Source organism: Mesoplodon mirus, assembly GCF_964341445.2.
Source record: "Mesoplodon mirus genome assembly, chromosome: 15".
NCBI lineage: Eukaryota > Metazoa > Chordata > Mammalia > Artiodactyla > Ziphiidae > Mesoplodon > Mesoplodon mirus.
In genome coordinates, this window is record NC_138991.1 from 71,167,789 (window position 1) to 71,188,050 (window position 20,262).

A 20,262-nucleotide genomic window follows, 5' to 3' on the forward strand; every position below is an offset into this window, starting at 1 on the left:
AGTGTCCGGTCTTACATTTAGGTCTCTAATCCATTTTGAGTTTATTTTTATGTGTGGTATTAGGGAGTGTTCTAATTTCATTCTTTTACATGTAGCTGTCCAGTTTTCCCAGCACCACTTATTGAAGAGACTGTCTTTTCTCCATTGTATATCTTTGCCTCCTTTGTTGTAGATTAGTTGACCATAGGTGTGTGGGTTTATCTCTGGGCTTTCTATCCTGTTCCATTGATCTATATTTCTGTTTTTGTGCCAGTACCATATTGTCTTGATTACTGTTACTTTGTAGTATAGTCTGAAGTCAGGGAGTCTGATTCCTCCAGCTCCATTTTTTTCCCTCAAGATTGCTTTGGCTGTTCAGGGTCTTTTGTGTCACCATACAGATTTTAAGATTTTTTGTTTTAGTTCTGTAAAAAATGCCATTGGTAATTTGATAGGGATTGAATTGAATCTGTAGATTGCTTTGGGTAGTATAGTCATTTTCACAATATTGATTCTTCCAATCCAAGAACATGGTATATCTCCATCTGTTTGTGTCATCTTTGATTGTTTTCATCAGTGTCTTACAGTTTTCTGAGTACAGATCTTTTACCTCCTTAGGTAGGTTTATTCCTAGGTTTTTTATTCTTTTTGTTGCGGTGGTGAATGGGATTGTTTCCTTCTCTTCCTGATCACTCATTGTTAGTGTATAGGAATGCAAGAGATATCTGTGCAACTTTACCAAATTCACTGATTAGCTCTAGTAGTTTTCTGGTAGCATCTTTATGATTCTCTATGTATAGTATCATGTCATCTGCAAACAGTGACAGTTTTACTTCTTCTTTTCCGAGTTGGATTCCTTTTATTTCTTTTTCTTCTCTGATTGCCATGGCAAGGAATTCCAAAACTATGTTGAATAAAAGTAGCAAGAGTGGACGTCCTTGTCTTGTTCCTGATCTTAGAGGAGATGCTTTCAGTTTTTCACCATTGAGAATGGTGTTTGCTTTGGGTTTGTCATATATGGTCTTTATTATGTTGAGGTAGTTTCCCTCTATGCCCACTTTCTGGAGAGTTTTTAATCATAAATGGGTGTTGAATTTTGTCCAAAGCTTTTTTTGCATCTATTGAGATGATCATATGGTTTTTATCCTTCAGTTTGTTAATATGACATATCACATTGACTGATTTGCATATATTGAAGAATCCTTGTATTCCTGGGGTAAACCCCACTTGATCATGGTGTACGATCCTTTTAATGTGTTGTTGGATTCTGTTTGCTAGTATTTTGTTGAGTGTTTTTGCATCTATGTTCATCAGTGATATTGGCCTCTAATTTTCTTTTTTGTGACTTCTTTGTCTGGTTTTGATATCAGGGTGATAGTGGCCTCGTAGAATGAGCTTAGGAGAATTCCTCCCTCTGCAGTTTCTTGGAAGAGGTTGAGAAGGATAGGTGTTAGCTCTCCTCTAAATGTTTGATAGAATTCACCTGTGAAGCCATCTGGTCCTGGACTTTTGGTTGCTGGAAGATTTTTTTTTTTTTTTTTTTGTGGTACATGGGCCTCTTTCTGTTGTGGCCTCTCCCGTTGTGGAGCACAGGCTCCGGACGTGCAGGCTCAGCGACCTTGGCTCACGGGCCCAGTCGCTCCGCGGCATATGGAATCTTCCCAGACCAGGGCACGAACCCGTGTTCCCTGCATCGGCAGGTGGACTATCAACCACTGCGCCACCAGGGAAGCCCTGGAAGATTTTTTTTTAATATTTATTTTATTTTATTTATTTATTGGTTGCTTGGGTCTTAGTTGTGGCTTGCTGGCTCCTTAGTTGTGGCACGTTGTTTCCTTAGTTGTGGCATGCTGGATCTTTTTTAGTTGAGGCATGCAAACTCTTAGTTGCGGCATGCATCTGGGACCTAGTTCCCTGACCAGTGATTGAACCCAGGCCCCCTTCATTGAGAGCGCTGATTCTTAACCACTGCACCATCAGGGAAGTCCCGTTTGCAGGAAGATTTTTAATCACAGTTTCAATTTCACTACTTGTCATTGGTCTGTTCATATTTTGTATTTCTTCCTGGTTCAGTCTTGGAAGGTTGTACCTTTCCAAGAATTTGTCCATTTCTTCCAGGTTGTCCATTTTTTTGGCATATACCTACTTGTAGTAGTAGTCTCTTATGATGCTTTGTATTTTTACGGTGTCAGTTGCAACTTCTCCTTTTTCATTTCTAATTTTATTGATTTGAGTCCTCTCCCTTTTTTCTTGATGAGTCTGGCTAAAGGTTTATCAATTTTGTTTATCTTCTCAAAGAACCAGCTTTTAGTTTTATTGATCTTTGCTATTGTTTTCTTTGTTTCTATTTCTGCTCTGATCTTTATGATTTCTTTCCCTCTACTGACTTTGGGTTTTCTTTGTTCTTCTTTCTCTAGTTGCCTTAGGTGTAGGGTTAGATTGTTTATTTGAGATTTTTCTTATTTCTTGAGGTGAGATTGAATTGCTATAAAATTCCCTCTTAGAACTCCTTTTGCTGCATCCCATAGGTTTTGGATCATCGTGTTTTCATTATCATTTGTCTCTAGGTATTTTTTGATTTTCTCTTTGATTTCTTCAGTGATCTCTTGGTTATTTAGTAATGTATTGTTTAGCTTCCATGTGTTTATCTTTTTTAGGTTTTTTTTTTTCCTGTAATAGATTTATAATCCATAGTGTTGTGGTCGGAAAAGATGCTTGATAACGATTTCAATTTTCTTAAATTTACGAAGGCTTGATTTGTGACCCAAGATGTGATCTACCCTGGAGAATGTTCCATGTGCCCTTGAGAACAGAATGTATTCTGCTGCTTTCGGTTGGAATGTCCTATAAATATCAGTGAAATCTATCTGGTCTAATGTGTTATTTAAGGCTTGTGTTTCCTTACTAATTTTCTGTCTGGATGATCTGTCCATTGGTATAGGTGGAATGTTAAAGTCCCCCACTATTACTGTGTTACTGTCGATTTCCCCTTTTATGGCTGTTAGTATTTACCTTATGTATTGAGGTGCTCCTCTGTTGGGTGCATAAATATTTACAATTGTTATATCTTGTTGGATTGATCATTATGTAGTGTCCTTCCTTGTCTCTTGTAACATTCTTTATTTTAAAGTCTATTTTGTCTGATATGAGTATTGCTACTCCAGCTTTCTTTTGATTTACATTTGCATGGAATAACTTTTTCCATCCCCTCACTTTCAGTCTGTATGTGTCCCTAGGTTTGAAGTGGGTCTCTTGTAGACAGCATATATATGGGCCTTGTTTTTTATCCATTCAGCCAGACTGTGTCTTTTGCTTGGAGCACTTAATCCATTCACATTTAAGGTAATTTTTGATATGTATTTTCCTATTATCATATTCTTGATTGTTTTGGGTTTGTTTTTGTAGGTCTTTTCCTTCTCTTGTGTTTCCTGCCTAGAGAAGTTCCTTTAGCTTTTGTTGTAAAGCTGGTTTGATGGTGCTTTATTCTTTTATCTTTTGCTTGTCTGTAAAGCTTTTGATTTCTCTGTCAAATCTGAATGAGACCCTTGCTGGGTAGAGTAATATTGGTTGTAGGTTTCTCCCTTTCATCACTTTAAATATATCTTGCCACTCCCTTCTGGCCTGCAGCGTTTCTGCTGAAAGATCATCTGTTAACCTTCTGAGGATTCCCTTGTATGTTATTTGTTGCTTTTCCCTTGCTGCTTTTAATATTTTTTCTTTGTAATTTTTTTTGTGTATTTAATATGTGTCTCAGCATGTTTCTCCTTGGCTTTATCCTGTATGGGACTCTCTGTGCTACCTGGACTTGGGTGGCTATTTCCTTTCTCATGTTAGGGAAGTTTTTGACTATAATCTCTAAATATTTTCTCAGACCCTTTTCTCTTTCTCTTCGTCTTCTGGGACCTCTATAATTCGAATGTTGGTGCATTTAATGTTGTCCCAGAAGTCTCTGAGACTGTCCTCATTTCTTTTCATTCTTTTTTCTTTATTTTGCTCCTCAGCAGTTATTTCCACCATTTTATCTTCCAGCTCACTTATTCTATCTTCTGTGTATTTTTCATTTCAGTTATTGTATTGTTTATCACTATTTGTTCTTTGAAAGTTCTTCTAGGTCCTTGTTAAACATTTCTTGTATCTTCTCGATCTGTGCCTCCATTCTATTTCCAAGATCTTGTATCATCTTTATTATCATTACTCCGAATTCTTTTTCAGGTAGACTGCGTATTTCCTCTTCATTCATTTGGTCTTGTGGATTTTTACCTTGCTTCTTTGTCTACAACATATTTCTCTGTTGTCTCATTTTGTGTAACTTACTGTGTTTATGGTCTCCTTTCCACAGGCTTCAGGGTCGTAGTTCCTCTTGCTTTTAGTGTCTTCCCCCTGGTGTGTGAGGTTGGATCAGGCACTTGTGTCAGCTTCCTGGTAGGAGGAACTGGTGCCGGCACTTTGTTGATTGGAACTGAGTCTTTTCCCTCTGATGGGCTGGGCTGTGTCAGGTAGTGGGTTTTGGTGTGTCTGTGAGCTTAGTACGACTTGTAGGCAGCCTGTCTGCTAATGGGTGGTTCTGTGTTCCTGTCTTGCTGGTTGTTTGGTGTGAGGCATCCAGCACTGGAATCTGCAGGCAGTTTGGTGAAGCCAGGTCTTAGTGTCAAGATGGAGACCTCCGGGAGAGCTCACGCTGACTAATATTCTCTGGGTCCGGGAGTTTTCTGGTGGTCTGGTGTCCTGGACTTGGCACTCTTATCCCAACCCCTGGCTGGGGAACTGAGACTCCACAAGCTGCGCAGCCAAAAAAAAGAAGAAAAGAAAACAAACAGACAAGCAAAACCCAAGACAAGTGATAAAAGCAAAACCAAACAGACAAACAGAAAAAAAGAAAATACAAACAAACAAAAAAACCCAAGAGAACAACCAAACAAAAGAACCCCCAAACAAAAAGAAACAATAAAAAATTAACAAAAACAGCAAAACAGAACAAAAACAGAAAGCAAGCTAAAAAAGCAAAGATGGGGCTTCCCTGGTGGCGCAGTGGTTGAGAGTCCGCCTGCCGATGCAGGGGACATGGGTTCGTGCCCCGGTCCTGGAAGATCCCACACGCCGCGGAGCGGCTAGGCCTGTGAGCCATGGCCACTGAGCCTGCGCGTCCGGCGCATGTGCTCCGCAACGGGAGAGGCCACAACAGTGAGAGGCCCGCGTACCGCAAAAAAAAAAGCAAAGATAACATAAAACAAACACACAAAGACGATTAAAAAAAGGAACAAAAGGAAAAACAAGAATAAAACCACAATAAAGTAAAAATAGAAAAGTAAAAAATATATTTAAAAATTAAATAAAATTAAAACAAGACAACAACAGAAAATGAAACAAACAAACCAAAAAAGAGTGCTTGCTTTGGTAGCACATATACTAAAATTGGAATGATACAGAGAATATTAGCGTGGCCCCTGCGCAAGGATGACACGCAAATTCATGAAGCGTTCCATACTTTTTTGCTGTACAGTAGAAATTAAGACAACATTGTAAAGCAACTATACCCCATAAAAATTAATTAAAAAATAGAAAAACCATAGTAATAATAATATTTTCCTGAGGCCTCCACTCTCAGTGTCCTTGACCCCACAGTGAGCCACAGCCAACCCCTGCCTCCCCAGGAGGCCCTTCAATACCTCTAGGTAGGTCTCTGGACCCGCTGTGGGCCCTGTGGGGGCAGCCCAGACTCTGACCTGGCCCATCTCCCACATGTACTTGCCCCCAGAGTCCACAGCTGCTAAAGCTAGACTGGTCTTAGTTGTGGGAGCACATGTCCATTCAGATATTCCGCAGATGCAGGGTTTACCAAGCAGATCACAGGGATTTAATCCACAGCTTGTGCAGCTGCACAGAGAGAATTCCATTCCTCTTCCTTAGTAGCACAGCCCCTGGGGCTCAGCTTTGGTTTTGCTCAAAGACCTCTGCATGTGGGCTACCATTAGGTGTCTTTTCCCCACCCAGGCGAAAGGTGGCGAAAGCAGCGGTGATTGAGGCACCCAGGCTGACTGGGGAACTTACTCAGGCTGTGGAGGGATAAGGCAGCCACAACTGGGTCGTGTAAAGTGTCTGCGGTGACAGAGACTGGCAGGAAGTTGCAACAGACTGAGACATGCTCGCTCTGGTGGGAGTTCCTCCCAGTGCCCGTGGAGGCAGGGGCCAGCAGGGGGGAAGGGGGTTGCAATGGCAGCTCCGCTCCTTGTGTGCCACTCAACAGTATTACCTTACTTCTATAGCAGCCCGGGTTTCTTCCAAAAACCTTCCCTGTTGTGGAGCTCCTCACTCCTGTCCCTTCAGGCTGTCTCTTCACAGCCAATCGCTGTCCTCCCCGGGTCCACTCTCCAAACCCCAGTTTCTAGCACCCAGCCCCCTCCACACCAGGAGACACGTGACCCAGGCTGGAGTGTGCAGGGCTGTGGCACGGACCATGTGCGCAGTTCTTACTTTGTCCTGCCTTCCACAGACCGGTTGCTGTGTTCACCTCCAATCCCCCCAAAGGTCCCTTTCTGCCCCAGCTGATTTTCCCGCCATGAATGGGCTTTTCTGAGCGCAGGAACCTCTCCCCACCTTCATTTCCCCGCCAGGGATGCTGTCCTTTCTCATTTCTTGTCTTTTGTTTTTTCTTTCTTTCATCCTACCCAGTTGTGTGGGGATTTTTAATTGCATTTTTAGGTGTCCGAGGTCTTCCGCTAGTGTTCAGCAGGTGCTCTGTGAGAATTGTTCCATTTGTAGATGTATTTTTTTAGGGGAGTATTTATTGATATTTCCAGCAGCCAGCATATCTCTCCAGTAAGTTCTAATTTAAAAAAAGTCTCAAGTTCCAAAAAATCAATCCACTCTCTACAATCAGATGTAAAACGATGACCAACAGAAAATACAACATAAACTTTTGTCATGTTAACAGAGTAAATGGTTTTACTAAAAGCTGCTGACATTTCTATCAGTAGTAGCCACAGGGAAGCCGTTGGTTGTGACCATAGTGTCCATATTGATGGGGGTAGTAAGGTTCTTGTCTGTGCTGTGAGCAATTGTTATCCCAGGTTCGTCCATGCCATTGATTGGGTCAGTTGTCACTTGGCCACCCCCGTCTGCTATCCCTGCCTCTAAACTGTTATCTTGCAACCGATTGCCTCTATTTCTTTGGTTCCCACCAGATCTGCTATTCCATTCCTCAACAATTGGAGGGGACTCAGGAGGGCGTTTCAGGTATTCCTGGTACTCTTTGTCATCTTCTGTGAATCTACTGGCAAACATCTCTTCAAAATTTGGAACAGCGTCAGAAGTGTCAGTCATTCTGAAATTCCCAGGGATTTGAGGCAGCTCTACTGTTCAATGTTTATATTGTTTAGGTCTCCGTCCCAGAACACCGTCACAGGACCTCCAGACCCCTTCAGCTCTCCAAGGTAACAGGGTCACACCTGTAGATGTATTCATGATGTACTTGTGAGGAAGGGTGAATTCCGCATCCTCCTATTCTGCCATCTTGATTCCTCCCTCCTACAGTTTCTTCTTAACACAGAGACCAGAGGATCCTTTTAAAGTGTAAATCATATTATGTTAGTCTTTTGGTGGCTTCTTATCTGACTCAGAGCCGAAGCCAAACTTAAGAGGACTTAACCTGGCCCCATACCCCTGGGGCCCTGGGCCTGGCCTCTCTGACCTCACCTTGTACCATCACCCGCCCTTCCCACCCCAGGCTGGGCTGCTGCCTAGCATGCTCACCCTTCAGAGAGGCCCAGCCTTGCCTCTCTCCTGGTGATGCTCCCTCGTCATGTCCTTCCCTGGCTTTATTCTTTTCCACAGCGCTAGTGTCACTGGGCACCCTGTGTATTTTATTGTTAACTTATTTGTTTGTCTCCCCCAACTAGAACATAAATTCCAGGATAGCAGGTACTGTATGAAGAATGGATGAGTAAAAATAAAAAGAACAACAACAACAAAACAAAAATTAAAAAGAAAGAATGGATGAGTAAATGCTGTTATTATTTCATTACGACACAGGCCCACGTTTATTTAGGGCTGAAGTTGATCACAATATAAAATGTCTCCATTCCCCTCCCCACTCCCCATGCACATACATAGCTTAAGGATGCTTATGGATAACTTTGGAAGGTTCCAGAATAAGGGTTGGGAGTCATAGGCAGCACTGAATTAGGTGAAGCTGATGCTGAAAGTTCAGCCTCTCTGTACACCAGTGCCAAAGTGAATCTTGGAGGCAGTGTTTTGGGTGAAGAAGAAAACGATAGCTTTATTGCTTTGCTGAGCAAAGGGGGACACAGCGGGCTCCTGTCTTGAAAAACTATGTGTCCCCACCTGGGAGGATTTGATGAGTTTATAGCAATAGTTCAAGGGTGGGGTTGCTGACAAGATGAGGGTGTGTGCAGAGTCTCAGGTGATCTCCTCATCTTGATGAGCTTCTCTGGTCCCTTTCATCTTGCCTCAGGTGGTTTCTTGGCTGCTCCTCCCTTGATTAGCAGCAGTTCAAATCTGCCCTTTGGAACTCAGGGAAGGTTATGGAGGCTGGAGTCTTGCTCACAAGAAACGGGGGACAGAAAAGTCTCCATGCCCGGGAGCCCCACAGGGTCCTCCTCAGTTTCAAAGCCTAAATTTAGCCCCATAGCATGGTCAGTGTTGGAGGAGGAGATTGTCAGATTTCCTCTGCCTCCCAAAAGAAAAGTCAAAATGTGTAACTGATGGAGACACGGTAGAACTGTCAGCCATTTAACATGTGCAAAGTGGGACTTCCCTGGTGGTCCAGTGTCTGACTCCGCACTCCCAATGTAGGGGGCCCGGGTTTGATCCCTGGTCAGGGAACTAGATCCCACATGCCACAGTTAAGAGTTCGCATGCCGCAACTAAAGATCCCGCATGCCGCAACTAAAGAAAGGATCCCCCATGCTGCAACAAAGATCCCGGACGCAGTGACAAAAATCCTGCATGCCACAGCTAAGACCCAGCGCAGCCAAATAAATAAATATTAAAAAAATATATATCGTGGGGCTTCCCTGGTCGCGCAGTGGTTGAGAGTCCGCCTGCCGATGCAGGGGACACGGGTTCGTGGCCCGGTCCGGGAAGGTCCCACATACCGCGGAGCGGCTGGGCCCGTGAGCCATGGCCGCTGAGCCCGCGCGTCCGGAGCCTGTGCTCCGCAACGGGAGAGGCCACAGCAGTGAGAGGCCCGCGTACCGCAAAAATATATATATATATGTCATGTGTAAAGTAAGTTATAGACTCTTGTGCAGCGGCTTAAACTCTGTCGCTTCTGTCAGGGCAAACACACACACACAGGTGAGTCACCCACCTCTGTACTCTTGGAGTCCCAGTTCTTAAGAGTACTGAGCCTTAACCTAAAAGAGAGGTTCAATTTCTGGAATCAGGGCAGGTAGGAGAGAGATTTGGGGATTTGCCTGTCTGCTGTCCTTGAAAAGCATCCTGTTTAGGTTTCCCGCCCCCACACCTTCTCACACTCCCCTCCCCTCCCCACCCCCGAGCTTGACCTTCCCCAGTGGAACCACCCTTAGTGTCCATCTCCCGCCTTTTACCCGTGGCTGTGCGTGACCCTCTTCAGCACTCCCAGCACTCCCGCTGGGCTGCACACAGTCCCCCAAGGAAGGTTCTGTGCCTGGGCATTTCTCTCTGTGCAACAGGGTTCTGGAATGTCTTAGAATGGGTGAGCAATGATTGCTTCTGTCTGTGGAGGGCTTGCCGCCCGTCAGGTTCTGTGCTGCTGGGCTCCACGCTTAGTGTTTCACAAACCTTTGCCACTTTCCATTTCTACCACAAACCTGAGAAATGGAAATTAGCCCTATTTTATACATGAGGACATGAGGCTTAGAGAAGTTAGGAAACTTGCCCAGTGTCACTAATTAAATGGCAGAGCCGGGGTGAATCCAAAGGCAGCATTTTGAGTCATACTTTGAGACAAGTTTGCTTTTTTCTAACCTGGAAAGTAACCAAGGGGCTGATAGCCTTGGGACAAGGAGCTGCTGGAAATAAATGTAGGCAAGTTTGTTAGCTTGATAGAGCAAACAGCTCATTTTGGGAGGGGGTAATTTTAGGGAGGAATATTAGGTTTTGATACTATTTTATTCAGACTTAAATATTTTCAAAAATTTTCTTTGGCTGTACACTCGGCCACTCTGTAGTACTTTTGTAGGTTATGCCATGTATTACTGACAATACTCGTGACTGTTTTAAAAACGGACCAGATCACCCAGAGGTTCCTGCGAACTAAGTGGAAATGGTATCTTTGAGCCATGATGGGAGCAAGGATTATGCTGGGGTCAAATGGGAGGCAGCCATCCGTTTATTTAAGAGCCTGCATCTGAGAGGTTATGCTAAATGGAAATAACTGGGCTCAGGTCTATCCACGACAAAAGAACTTCATTCTGACATCAGTAGGAGATGCTTACATGGAAAGCTGTTTATTTTGTTGTAAACATTCCAGATCTGCTTTTGGTGAGAAGATTTTCTACCAAGTAAACTTAGGTTGTCACTGGTAATCTGGCCCTTAGCAAGCCATGAACTTGAGATGGACAGCCTTAACCTCTGGGGGAGTCACTGCCCTGTGTGCCCAGCCGATGGGCTCTGTGCTGACCGTCTTCCACCACGTGTTTCTCAGACTGTCCAGGTGCCTGAGGGTTCACTTTCTACTTGTAAATTGAGTCGCTTTCCTCCCCTCACTGCATGTTCTTAGGTGCCTGTGGTTACAGGCTCTCTCCCTCACCAGTCCTCTGGAGACTTTGGCCCATGTTTTAATCTAGTCCAATAACTCTGGATCCCTAGTTTGTCAGAGAACCGGCCTATCTGCACGTGTCCTGATGGTGGCCATCCCGTCTCAGCTTCTCAACACATCCACTTCCCAAGCCAACTTCATTCTTGGTTTGCTTTTTGCTGCTGTGTGTTGTTAGGATATTGCTCCTCTGGGGGTTGGTGAACGGTCAAAAGTTTCCAGTTGCAGACACCAGGGTCGCCCAGCATTGGGCGCATCCAACCTGGGACTCACGGCACTTGGCTCCTTTTGTACGGATTCCCTGTGTCACCATGCAGCTGCCTCTGTGGTGGGCCTGTCACTGACCCAGCTTCTGGAAGGAGGCCCTGCTTTGCCTCCTCCCTCGTCACCTCACGCAAGACTCTTCCTCATTCTCCGGCCGTGACCTCCGCCCCAACTGCTCCTGCTCAGGGGCCGGGAGCGAAACAGATACTCCTCTGCCCTTATCTGCTGTGCCCAGCTGCCACCTCACTGCCCGTGCCCCGGGGGAGGGGATTGGTGGCAAAGGACGTGAGGCTCGAGAGTGCTTTCCAAGAAGTGCGCGGGTTGATAAGAATCTGAGAGTATTAGTCAGAAAAACCTCAAAGCCTTGGTCGTTTCTGTCTGGGTACCAAAGGCAGGTGAGGCCGGCCTCTGTCTAAATAAACAGAGCTCATCTGTCCTGAAGTGACTGATGAGCCACTTCCTATGAATTGCTGGGGAGCAAACATCAACTTGTTACCTTGGCCAAGCACAGGATTGTGAAACCCCCGCCCTTTGCGCTTCCTCGGGAGATCAGGCAGAAGAGCCACACGCCAAGAAGTTCGTCCCGAAGCACAGTTGTCTTCACGTCCTCTATTTAATCCCCTTGAGATGTCCTGATCCACTTCACTTTCCTGCCAACTCCTCTCAAGGCTCTTGTGCCTCATTTTCAGGACGGGGTAATCTGATGTCTGGGGTATTTGTTCAAAATATTTAACAACCAATTCAACAGTATTGCAATATTTTAACAACTGGCAAGGCTGTGCAGGTGCACACCAGCTGAATACAAGCCCCTGCTCATTAACACAGGCCTGCCTTTCCAGTTGGGCCTGTTTCCATGCTGAGTCAGACCCTGGTGCCTCAGCTGCATTGTTTCCCTCATTGAAGTGTGCTCTCCCCTCCCCGGTTAGCTCCAGTCCACTCCAGAGACTTATGAATTCAACCTGTCAATTAGTCCCAAGTACATTTTTGTTGATGGACTTGAACTCCCTGCCTCTTAGGTACACATTTCCTTTCTCTTTCATTACTGGGCTCGAAGAAAGCATATAGTAAACAGAATGAAAGTGCAGAGTGAAATGGCAAATAGTCTTGGAGAAACCTCTCAAACTCAAGGTCACAAAAGCTTCCTGGAGGTGCAGTCCTGTGTGTACCATTCTAGCTTGATAAACTCTGGGTAGCTCACGTGGCCTGTCTCACGAGAGCGCTCGCAAACCTTTATCCTGGAGAGCACCTAAGATGTATTCTAATGCAGGACACAGGGTTCCTCTGCATTTGCTTTGACATTGCAGCGTGGAGGTGGGAAACCTCAGCCCTTTCCTCCAACTTGAACTTCTAAGAGCAGTTGTTGGGGAAATTGGTTGAGTGTATACAGCAAGTTGAATATTAAACACAGTGTCTTTGATGATTAAAGGCCCTGCTGACAAGTGGTTATAAGTTTAAAGTAAATGGTGGTTTGATGCTCCTTATTCTTCTTTCGGAATCTGTCAACATCCCAATCTTCAAAGGCCATTTTATAACCTGTGTATTTAGGCATTTCATCTAAGGAATTTATTTTTTAAGAGTAGATAAGTATGTCTTTTTCCTTTCTGCTATGCATGTGGTATCCATTTGTAATTCTTGAAAATTTTATTTCCATAAGAAATTATAAGCTCTTAAATTCAAAATCTCAAAATAGAATTTGCATAATAACTGTGGAATTTTGGATGTGGTGTTGTCATTTTAAACAGGAGTCAGGGTATATTTCAGACATGGAAATAATGTTAAAGACATTTTCTTTATAGCTGCATTAAATAGTACCCAACCTAGTAGCTAATGACAGAGCCTCCTCTAAACTGGACCTAAGATACACTCAGGAAGGGAAAGGAGACTGATAAGCCAATTCTCTGAGAAATCATAGAACAAAGTCTGAAACTTCCTATCACATCTCAAGTTGATGGGTTTTATTTGGGAAGTTTGAGTATTCTTCATGGCAATGCATCTCTGCATTTTGTTACCACTTCCTGGATTGAGTTATGCAGATTCAGCCAACTAGGCTTAATTTTCAGGTTCTAAACGGATTTTGAACTCTTTTCTTGCCACTGTTGGAAGGCAGCAATGTGTCCTAATTGTGTGGCCCAAGGAGTGAAGGGTAAACCCTACATGATTAAGGCCCACAGAGTTAGAGAATGGTACAGCTTCTGGGCCAGTGTGCCCAAACTGTGCTCCAGGCAGCTTTCTGAGAGCTTCAGGTCAGGACTGGGAGACAGTAGTGAGCCCTGGACTCTCCACTCTTGCTCATCCTCCAGATAATTATTCATTGGAAGAAAGGATGTCAGGGCGGAAAAAAAGGTTTGAAAACTACCAAGGTCTCCTAGTTGTCTCATTTTCTCCAAGGGGAAGTTGAACCCCAGGATATTGAAGAAAGTCACCCGAAGTCACATAGTGACCTGACAACTCCTATTTCCTTGGAGACCCTCTTTATAGACTACTTCTGTGACTTTTCTATCCCTTAAAAAAAAAAAATATATATATATATATATATATATACATACATACATACATACATATAGTTCTGTATTTTAGCCTGCTAAATTGTAGACAATGTTAAATAGTAGAGGTGATAACAGTTTGAGTAGAATTTTTAAAAATAAATTTATTTATTCATTTCTTTATTTTTGGCTGCATTGGGTCTTTGTTGCTGTATGCGGACTTCTCATTGTGGTGGCTTCTCATTGCGGAGCACGGGCTCTAGGCACGCCGGCTTCAGCAGTTGTGGCTCACTGGCTTCAGTAGTTGTGGCTTATGGGTTCTAGAGTACAGGCTCAGTAGTTGTGGCACACGGGCTTAGTTGCTCTGTGGCATGTGGGATCTTCCCGGACCAGGGATCAAACCCTTGTCCCCTGCATTGGCAGGAGGATTCTTAACCACTGTGCCACCAGGGAAGCCCGAGTAGAATTATTTTTAAGGCTCAGGAATGCTATTTGTGATCTGTGCCGTCTCTCATCATCCTTAGTTTTGAGTGTCAAGGACACTCGCTGTGGGAGAAGAGGCTTGTTTACTTCTGTGCACTCTGCCCGCAGTTACAGTTTTTTGGGTTTTTTTTTTTTTTTTTTTGCGGTACGCGGGCCTCTCACTGTTGTGGCCTCTCCCGTTGCGGAGCACAGGCTCCGGACGCGCGGGCTCAGCGGCCATGGCTCACGGGCCCAGCCGCTCCGCGGCATGTGGGACCCTCCCAGACCGGGGCATGAACCCGTGTCCCCTGCACCGGCGGGTGGACTCTCAACCACTGCACCACCAGGGAAGCCCCTGCAGTTACAGTTTTTAAAGACAGGCTGTGTTCCTGTCGAGAGCTGCACCAACAGGCATTTACTGTTCAGTCCAGGCGTACAGCAGTGGCCTGACCATATAACTCTCTTCAGGGGCTTCTCCAAGTGAACATTCATTCCTGACTCGTCACTCAGCTGTGTCTTCTTACAATATGAGGAAACAACTCGGTGGAAACAGTCAAACATACACAATCACTAGTTGCATTCACTGTCATATATTGGTAGGACAAAGAAGATCATATACAATTAAGGGGAGATGGAATTCCTTGGCAGTCCAGTGGTTAGGACTTGGTGCTTTCACTGCCGGGGCCCTAGTTGGATCCCTGGTCAGGGAACTAAGATCCTGCAAGCCGCACAGCACAGCCAAATAAAAAACACAAAAAAAGTTAAGGGGAAACAGGAAGATCAGTAGTTTATCATTGATTGTACACTTGCATTCCAGGCACTGTGCTATGCGTTTTACATGCATTGTTCCTTCTGATTCTCACAACCACCCCAAGCAGTAAATAATGTTATGATCTCCATGTGACCCATGAGGAAATGGAGCCATAGAAAGGTTAATATGTAACATATTAATGTTTTACTCCACAAACTTTGGAAAACTGAGACTCAAATCTGGGTTACGTTGACTTCAAGGCAGAACTTTAAAGAAATGCAAACGTCAAGGTATGAGTAAGTACTAAGTAATAAATATTGTCTTAAATATTTGCAGTTACCTCTTCTGGAAAGTCCTTGCGGGCCTCTTTCTCTAACTCTGAATATCTTCACAGCAGTCTCATCACTGTCTCGGGCCACCAGGACTCTGGTTCATTGACCAGCATCATGTCCGTTGCCCACTGAGCTCCCCTTTCAGCCTCTCATCTTCCCATCACTGAAGAAGCTCTACCTACCTGTAGACCTGTCGGAAAGAAGGCATTTCCTTTACAGATAAATTTCTCACACCAGGCAGGTTCCAACTTCTTATGTTAAAACTGAAGGAAGAAAATAAAGTCAGGGTTTTTTTTAACTTTGCTGGAATGGATGGAACTCTCGATAACTCTTTCTGTCCAGAAAAGATTTTCTCACCTGGACCTGGAACTCTTCTTATTCTTGGCTCTTTGCCCTTTGAAGCTGTAAATCATGCTCTTTGTTTGCTGAGTGGCTGCTGTTTCCCAACCCGCCAGCTCCCTGGAGTTTTTGATGGAGCTAGGTTTTGCTAACATGCTCGAAGTTACAAAAACCCATCTTACTGGCTGGCATAACTTGCAAGGATAAGTGTTTTTTAATTCATTCCTGGGAGCCTGGTGCTTCCCTATGTGGGTTCTTGTTTTGCTCTCTGCCTGGTCTAAGAACAGTGCCTGTTGCAGCCACTGTCTGCACCTGAACCCTGGCCTGTAAGGAATAAGGGTACAGTGCCTTCCACATAGTAGGTGCTCAGCGGAGGCTGGTTGAATAAATGAACAACACACTTAAGTGAAATTTGACAAGATTTAAAAATAGATATCAAGTATCATGGTACCTTGTTCACCAGTTTATAACTTTACCATTAAATTTAAGCTGTGATTGAGCTTATGTGTACTCTAGGACAAAAAAGATTCTTAGTTAAATAGCACATATGGGACTTCCCTGGTGGCGTAGTGGTAAAGAACCACCCTGCCAATGCAGGGGACACGGGTTTGAGCCCTGGTCTGGGAAGATCCCACATGCCGCAGAGCAACTAAGCCCATGCACCACAACTGCTGAGCCTGTGCTCTAGAGCCCGCAAGCCACAACAACTGAGCCCGTGAGCCACAACTACTGAAGCCCATGCACCTAGAGTCCATACTCTGCAACAAGAGAAGCCTCCGTAATGAGAAGCCCACGCACCGCAATGAAGAGTAGCCCCCACTCGCCGCAGCTAGAGAAAGCCCACGCGTAGCAACGAAGATCCAACGCAGCCCAAAATAAATAACATAAATAAAATTTTAAAAAATAGCGTGTACTCTCACATAAGTTCTGCAGATTGGCTCAACTCTCATATGAAGTGTTCAGACTAGCCCAGACTGGTCTCTCTCTAAAGCCCCCAGCTTTTTTCTTTGAGGGACTTCCCTGGTGGCGCAGTGGTTAAGAATCCGCCTGCCAATGCAGGGGACACGGGTTGGATCCCTGGCCCAGGAAGATCCCACATGCTGCGGAGCAACTAAGCCCATGCACCACAACTACTGAGCACACGTGCCACAACTATTAAAGCCCGGGCGCCTAAAGCCTGAGCTCTGCAACAAGAGAAACCACTGCAATGAGAAGCCCACGCACCGCAACGAAGAGTAGCCCCCACTCAATGCAACTAGAGAAAGCCTGCATGCAGCAACGAAGACCCAACACAACCAAATAAATAATTTTTTTTAAAAAAGTCAAGAAAACAGCCGAGAAATGAATATATGTGAGGAGCTATAATGCTACTGAGAGTAGAGAATTATCACTACATTTCCCCATCATGAAGAAAGTATATTGTTTCCTTCATTTTTTTTTAGCAAAAAATCTCTCTCATTGTAGTACATGAGATTACAGTTTTAAGGATACCCCTAAAGACTGTCTTTTTAAGCTATTTTCTTAAGAAAACTGTATTCTTATATTTTATAGTATTGTGAGTTTTTTCCTGTTTACAAAATAATACAAATGAGTGGAAAATTAAGATAAATTCTAAAAACAAACAAGGAAAGAGGTTTAACTTCATTTCTTTACAATGTATTCAGTAATTGTTATGTCCAGAATTTTCTTTTACAAAGAACTTTTGGGAAAATATTGGGGCATGTTAAGCACAGTATAGATAAAAAGATGAGGACGTTATCCATGGACCAGTGCCATTTTAGAAGTGAAGTGTGTAAGGGGAGAATGGGTTAAAATAATATCCCCGTGTTTTTAGCCAGTAATACTTAAGCCTGGACACGTGCTTGGCAGGCTCTTGCTATGGGGCAGAGTTTGAGTCTGCTGCCCTCTTGTGGCCACTTTTTTCATGTTCCTGAGCCTTACAGAGAAAAAGAATTTAAATGTACCATATGTGTTAAGCCTTTGTAATTTATTCTTTGCAGAGTTTTTTTCATCTTAAAACTTAAAGTTGTTAGAGATTATTTTACTCATTTGAAGTCTGAGAAGCTAACTTATTAATTAGGCCTAGTTACTTCACATGTTGTTATATAATTTGAGGACACATTTTCACATATCTTGCTTGATTGATGACAGTTTAGAATACAGATATAAAAAATACTATCTGATTTTTTTTGTACATTTGCCAAGTAAATGTTATGTTTTCTTCTGAAAAGATAAGATCAAAGGATTTACATATGCCTTATTTGATGAAATTATAGGAGCATTAAAAGGTAAGAGGTTTTAAAAATCTTTCGTAATCTGACAAAATAGTGTAGACCTATTTCTCCCTGCTTTTCTCTGCTAAGTACAACTATAAACCCTGGAAACACAAGTGGCATCCAAAGTAGAACATTTGCAGTGGTAAGAAGAAGATGAATTGGTTTGGGGGCCCCAGGACTGAAGGAACAGCATAGAGAAGGTGACCAGGACCAGTGCACCCTGACCTACATCTAGCAACAAGAAGGGGTCACTTAGGCTCCTCTTGCCCCATGATTGACTGGTTGTCTGTCCAACATCATCAGGAGAACCCAGCACCCAGCAAGGGGGAGCCTATAGGAGACCCGTAACAATAAGTGACCAGGGGAAGCGCTCTCCTCCACTGGGCCCGAGATGCCCCTCCCCTACTAAGCCAGACCTAGGCATCCAGGAGGCACAAACGGGGGGATTCTGCCAGCACTGCAAGTGACCCAGCCTGGGAAGTCCCTTTATCTTCATGGGCCTGAGACTCACCTTTACCCACATTCACTCGGGCAGCTGGGGAGCAGCAAAGAGGGGGGCACTGTAAAGGGGAACCCCACCTCTACAAGCAGTCCTGCCTGGGAAGTCTGCCCAGGGACCTGAGATCTCCCCCTGCCAAGGAACACCTATAGGCCAAGCCAGGCCCTCAGACAATACCAGCAGGGACCTGTGGGGGCCTCAGCAGCACCAGACAAACCACAATGAACAGCAGAGTCTCTGAAAATTAGACCGCAGTCCATGAAAGCAGGCCAGAACCTGAGTGCTGAACCTAAAGAGAATGGCTGCCTGCTAAAATGAAGGATTTAAATAGGACCAAGATTCTCTAAACAGAATAGTCTCTAAACATAGTGGACAAATGTTCAGGATACAACCCCAAATCACCTGTCAAACCAAGAGCTGAAAAGTCACAACTTGAATGAAGAAGCAGTCACAGACACCAACAGTGAGATGAATCACACTGATTTGGAATTAAATGACAAGGGTTTTAAAGCAACCAACATAAAAATGTTTGACAATCAATTACAAATTCTCTGGAAATTAATGAAAAATAGAAAATCTCAGCAGAGAATTAGAAAAAGAAGCAAATGTAAATGGTAGAATGAAAAATACAACAGCCAAAAAACTGATGAATTGAACCTCATCAAAATTTAAAACTTCTGCTCTCTGAAAGCCCACATGATGAGGATGAAAAGATAAGATACACACTGGGAGAAGTATTTGCAAATCTGATATCAGACAAAGGACCAGTATCTCTAGAGTATGTAGAAACCTTTCAAAACTCAACAGAAAAAATAAACAATCCAATTAGAAAATGGGCAAAAGACACAAAGAGACATTTCTCTGAAGGGGATATCCAGATGGCAAATAAGCATGTGAAAATATGTGCAACATCATTAGCCACAGGGAAATACAAACTAAAACCATAATGATACCTATCAGAATGCTAAGATAAAAAATAATGACAGTACCAAATGCTGGTGAGGAGGTAGAGAGACTGGATCATTCATACATTGCTGGTGGGAATGTAAAATGGTTCAGCCACTCTGGAAAATGGTTTGGCAGTTTCTTATGTAAAACTAAACATGCAATCACCACATGATCCAGTCATTGGACTCTTGGACATTTAATCTGTGGGAATTGAAAACTTAGATTTGTGCAAAAACCTGTACATGAATGTTCATAGCAGGTTTATTCATAATAGCTAAAAACGTGAACTGTCCAGTTATCCTTCAATAGGAGAATTGTTAAATTGTGGTGCATTCATACCATGAAACACTGCTCTGCAGTAAAGAGGAATGAACTAGCTATATCCACAATAGCTTGGGTGAATCTCCAGGGAATTAGGCTGCATGGGAAAAAACAGCTAATTCCCAGGGGCTACCTACTGTATTCCATTTATATAATATTTTTGAAATGACAGTATTTTTAGAAATTTCAGAACAGATTAGTGGACACCAGGGTTTGGGGTGGGCAGAAAGATGTGGGCCTGGTTATAAAGGGCAACATGAGGGATCCTTGTGGTGAGGGAAATAGTCTATATCTTCGTGGTGATTGTGGATGTGTGAATCTACACATGTGATAAAATCGTATAGATACACATAAATGATTTTAAGTAAAACAGAAATATGAATAAGATGGTTGGATTTATCAATGTCAACATACTACAGTTAGAAGTACAGTACATTAGGAGAAAGTGGGTAGAAGTTCACAGGGTCTATCTGCATTATTTCTCAGGCTTATTTCAATAAAACTTCCTGTGAAAAAATCTGTTGGACATCTCAAGAAATACTGGACCTTTTTCTTTTAAAATGCTTGTCAGATCACCTTTTCCTCGTTGTGCCTTATATTTCTCTGAAACAACTTTTAAAATCATTATACAAACAAACAGTTGCCTATCTTTTATCATTTTCACTGTTTCTAATGTTCTGCTATTATAAAGGGCTGTGTTCAACATCCTTATGGTTAAAACCTTTTATATACCTTAAATTGTTCTTCAAGCTATGTTCCTATAAGAAAAATTGCTGTATCACAATAAATTTTTTAATACGCATTGCTTGTTTGTTCTCCAGAACGAAAGGGATAAAAATCACTTTTTTC

The 20,262-nt window shown here is 43.4% G+C and overlaps 1 protein-coding gene and 1 pseudogene across 4 annotated transcripts in view; one reads left to right on the forward strand and one right to left on the reverse strand.

Annotated features, from left to right (window-relative positions):
• SHLD1 (shieldin complex subunit 1) overlaps nucleotides 1-20,262 on the forward strand; it is a 106,389-nt gene that overhangs the window by 16,641 nt on the left and 69,486 nt on the right. The window lies entirely within an intron of this gene.
• On the reverse strand, nucleotides 4,169-8,999 carry LOC309817398 (RNA guanine-N7 methyltransferase-activating subunit-like protein; annotated as a pseudogene). The gene has a single exon. The product of its transcript is annotated as an RNA guanine-N7 methyltransferase-activating subunit-like protein (transcript).